Source organism: Trichosurus vulpecula, chromosome 4 (assembly GCF_011100635.1).
Source record: "Trichosurus vulpecula isolate mTriVul1 chromosome 4, mTriVul1.pri, whole genome shotgun sequence".
NCBI classification, from domain to species: domain Eukaryota; kingdom Metazoa; phylum Chordata; class Mammalia; order Diprotodontia; family Phalangeridae; genus Trichosurus; species Trichosurus vulpecula.
Genome location: NC_050576.1, coordinates 262875318 through 262880441, shown reverse-complemented (window position 1 = coordinate 262880441; position 5124 = coordinate 262875318).

Sequence of the window (5124 nt, the reverse complement as noted above, 5' to 3'; positions counted from 1 at the left end):
TTCTTGTTTAGGCACAATTTATTTAGCAGGTGCAGCTATGGGGCCTCATAGTTTCATGGAAATTAATCAAATGATGTCCCAATAAACACCCAGTGTGGGCCAAGAAGAGTTACTACCAAAACCAAAAACAAAACTGCTATCCTGCCTCAGTGGGGGTTCCTTTTTTCACTCCTTGTTACAATCCTTTGTGTTTTTTTTCATCCTCTGAGTCAAATCCCAAATCTATAAACACCCAAATTCAATTACTATATAAGAAGAAGCACCATTTTAGCACTAAGTGAGACTCAAAGTAAGTAGAACAAAGGCTGGGACTTGAGTATAATTTTATCCTCATCAAGACCCTGTGAGGAAATGTGTGAACTGAACTAAACTGTTCATACCCTTTCATCCAGTTGACACCACTCTGGGGCATATACCCTAAAAAAGGATCAAAGTCAGAAATGTAGGCCCCCTATATACCAAGATGTTCACTGTAGTACATTTTATAGTGTAAAATAAATTTGAATTAAAATGGGTGTCAATTAAGTAGGGAATAGCTAAAAACAAATGGTTCTATGCAAATGCAATGGAATAATTTTCCTGCTATAAGAAATAACAAATCCAGAGGAACATAAAAGATTTCGTTAGTGTGAACCGATGAGGAGAGAATCTGAATCTGTGAATTCTTTGATATAGATAATTCCTGGTTGAGGAAACTTTCTACTTACACAGGTAGGTTTCCACACCTGAGAGGTTTAAGTGCCCTTAGATATCAGAGGAAAGATGTGAACCCAGGTTTTCCTGGCTCAAAGGACAGCTCTCTATCCCCTACACTATGCAGGCTCTCTATGAACCGGTGGAGACAAAAAAAAAAGAAAGAAGAACCAGAGGAATAATGACCTCAGTAATTTAATCCAATTAACTGTGATGAACAATCTCAAGAAGTAATGATGAAGCACACCTCCCTTTACAGAATCAACAGCCAGAGAACCATGGATGCTGAATGACTCATGCACACACATATACAACCACTGTGTTGAGTGTTTTACTTGATTGTTCATTTTGTCTTTGTTACAAGGGAAGTTTCAATGTGGGATCACAAGACCTGGTTTCAAGTTCTGGCTCCAAAACTTACTAGCGACAGGTTCTTGGGCAAAGTCAATTTACTCCGTCAGATGGGTTGGGCTGAGGGGAAAGGGTAACAGCAAAATATATAAATGATTTTTTTAAAGTAGTGGCTCATCACAGTCAGTCAATCAAATAGCATTTATTAAGCACTTACTATAGCAGCCTCTTTGAGTTGTTGTGAGGAGTGCCCTTTATAAAAATTAAAATGCTATATTAATACAAATTATTATCATTGTAAGTTCTTTGTCCACAGAATTCATTGTGCTGACCTCCTACCCACTGCCTCATAGCAGCATCTTGAACATAGCAGGCCCTTCACAGAATCAGACCCTCAAAGGGAGAACAGACCTTATTGTTGTAGTTGTCATTTTTCAGTTGTGTTCAACATTTGATCACCCCATTTGGAGTTTTCTTGGCACTTGGTTTCCTTAGAGTGGTTTGCCATTTCCTTGTCCACTTCATTTTTACAGAAGAGGAAACAGAGGCAAACAGGAGTAAGTGACTTGCCCAGGGTCACACAGCTATTAAGTGTCTGAGGCCAGATTTGAACTAAGGAAGATGAGTATTCCTGACTCCAGGTCCAGCACTCTATCCGCTATACAACCTAGCTGCCCTGAATAAACCTTAGTCATCTAATCCAACCTATACATAAACAAGCATCTCATCTACAATATTTCCTGAAAGGGCTTGTCCTGACCTTATTTGAAACCTTCCAATGAGGGGATCATGTTACCTCCCAAGGCCACTTGTTTTATTGGGGGATAACTCTAATTATGAGGAAACTAATTCATTCATTAAGACTTAAATCTGCCTCTTTGCAATTTCCTTCAGTCCAGTCCAGCCCTCTGGTGTCAAAGAGAAAATGTCTATTCCCTCTTCCATGTGAAAATCCTTCAAATGTCTCAGCTGTCTTCTCCACTCCTGGTCCCCCTTCTCCCATTTATGAATTCTTCCCAGAACTTCCATTTTGAGGAAAGGCCTAGAGCGGTCATTCTTTATTCTCCAGACTTTGCCATCATCCCTCAAGATGGGGGGATTTATTCTGATGTTTCAACTCCCTTTTAAGTGTTATTTTCCTATGTTAGAATATAAACCCCTTGAACTGTCTTTGATTTTTCACATGTATTTGTATCCCCAGGACTTAGCACAGGGCTGGGCACATGGTAAGTACTTAATAAATGCTTGATGACTTGACTTGGAATGAGTTATTACCTTTTATTTAAAAAGAAAACCAACTAGTTTCATTAACAGAGGTATATGTTAGGAATTGTTTTAATGTCTAATTTCTATCCATTCTTCAAAGTCCATCACAGATCTACCTCCTCCCTGGATCCTTCCCTGAACATCTCAGCTCATTGTAATTCCTCCTTCTTTGGGATTCCTACAGGACAGATGTCTAGCGCTCATTTAGCACTTTTGCAACCTTGTATTCTTTGTTAACTTTGTGTAAGATTGTGTCTTAGACATATAAGATCATAGACTGTTTCATGTTTTTTCTTTGTATCCCCAGCATTATTAATACAGTATTTTACAGATAGCTGGTCCTTAATATTTGTTGAATTTTATATCCCATAGTGTCTTGAGAGTTGACCCTTAGAGGAAGGGTTCTTAACCTTCATATGTGTCATGAATCCCTTTTGCAGTTCAGTCAGTCATTCAGTCAACAGGGATTTATTAAGCATCTACTGTGTGCCAAGCATTGTGCTAAACACTGGGTATACAAGGAAAGACAAGAGGCCATCCCTGACTTCAAGGAGCTCACAACCAGAGCATTTTCTGAAAAAAAAATGTAGCCTACATTCACATTTGAAAGAATTACTATATTTTAGAAAATAGTAGTAAGAAAATACATAAGAAGGTGAGAGCCAAGATGGCGGCTGGAAAGCAGGGACATGCTTAAGCTCTCCCCCAAATCCCTCCAAACACCTGTAAGAAATGGCTCTGAACAAATTCTAGAGCTGTGGAACCCATGAAATACCAGAGGGAAACATGTCTCCAGACCAGGAAAGCCTAGATGGTCACTGGGAAGGGTCTATTGCATGATGCAGTGTGGGCCCCATAACCAGATCAGGAGTCAGCCAACCAAGGGAGATGAATCATTGAGATGGTAACTTCTTAACCCACAAATGCCAAAGAGCAGGTTAGTGGGAAACTGCAGAATCGAGTTCAGAGTTTGGGGTGATGGTGCAGTAGAAGTAGCTCTGAAAACAGGAGTGCTTGGACCCTAAAGCTTGGGACAAAGTACTCTCTACTCTACAAGAAGTCATACACTGACAAAATGCTCAAGGGTCAAGTAGTTGGCTGGGAACATGAACAAGCAGTGAAAATGGACTCAGACTCAAACTCAAACTCTAGATTCCTTTTTGGTGACAAAGAAGATCAAAACATATAGCCAGAAGTAAACAAAGTCAAAGAGCCTACATCCAAAAGCCTCTGAGAAAAATATGAATTGGTCTGAGGCCAAGGAAGAGCTCCAAAAGGATTTGGAAAAGCAAGTAAGAGAAGTAGAGGAAAAATTGAGAATAGAAATGAAAGTGATGCAAGAAAACCATGAAAAACAAGTCAACGACTTGCTAAAGGAGACCCAGAAAAATACTGAAGAAAATAACACTTAAAAAATAGACTAACCCAAATGTCTAAAGAGCTCCAAAAAGCCAATGAGGAGAAGAATGCCTTGAAAGGCAGAATTAGCCAAATGGAAAAGGAGACCAAAAGACCACTGAAGAAAATACCACCTTAAAAATTAGATTGGAGCAAGTGGAAGCTAGTGACTTTATGAGAAATCAAGATATTATAAAACAGAACCAAAAGAATGAGAAAATTGAAGATGATGTGAAATATCTCATTGGAAAAACCACTGACCTGGACAATAGATCCAAGAGAGATAAAAAGTTATAGGACTACCTGAAAGCCATGATCAAAAAAAGAGCCTAGACATCATCTTTCAAGAAATTATCAAGGAAATCTGCCCTGATATTCTAGAACCAGAGGGTAAAATAGAAATTGAAAGAATCCACCAATGGCCTCTTGAAAAAGACCCCCCAAAAAACTCCTAGGAATATTTCCACCAAATTTCAGAGCTCCCAGATCAAGGAGAAAAATACTGCAAGCATCCAGAGAGAAACAATTTGAATATTGTGGAAACACAATCAGAATAACAGAAGATCTAGCACTTCTACATTAAGGGATTGCAGGGCTTGGAATATGATATTCTGGAGGTTAAAGGAGCTAGGATTAAAACCAAGAAACACCTACCCAGCAAAACTGAGTATCATGCTCCAAGGCAAAATATGGATTTTCAATAAAATAGAGGACTTTCAAGCTTTCTCAATGGAAAGACAAGAGATGAACAGAAAATTTGACTTTCAGATACAAGAATCAAGAGAAGCATGAAAAGGTAAACAAGAAAGAAAAATCATAAGGGACTTACTAAAGTTGAACTGTTTGGTTTACATTCCTACATGGAAAGATGATGCGTGTAATTCATGAGACCTTTCTCAGTATTAGGGTAGTTGAAATGAATACATATATATAGGCACAAGGTGAGTTGAATATGAAGGGATGATATCTAAAAAAATGAAATAAATTTAAGGAGTGAGAGAGGAATATATTGAGAGAGGGAGAAAAGGAGAGATAGAATGGGGTAACTTATCTCACATAAAAGTGGCAAGAAAAAGCAGTTGTGTTGGAAGGGAAGAGGTGGCAGGCAGCTGAAGGGGAATGAGTGAATCTTATCTCATTGGATTAAACCTGAGGAGAGAATAACATACACACTCAAATGGGTATCTTACTCCACAGGAAAGTAAGGGGAAGGGGATAAAAAAGGGTGGGGGATGATAGAATGGAGGGCAGATAGGGGGAGGAGGTAAACAAAAGAAAACACTTTTGAAAAGGGACAGGGTCAAGGGAGAAAAGTGAGTACAGGGGGACAGGACAAGATAGAAAGAAATATAGTTAGCCTTTCACGACATGAGCATAGTGGAAGTGTTTGCATAATGATACAGGTGTGATCTATGT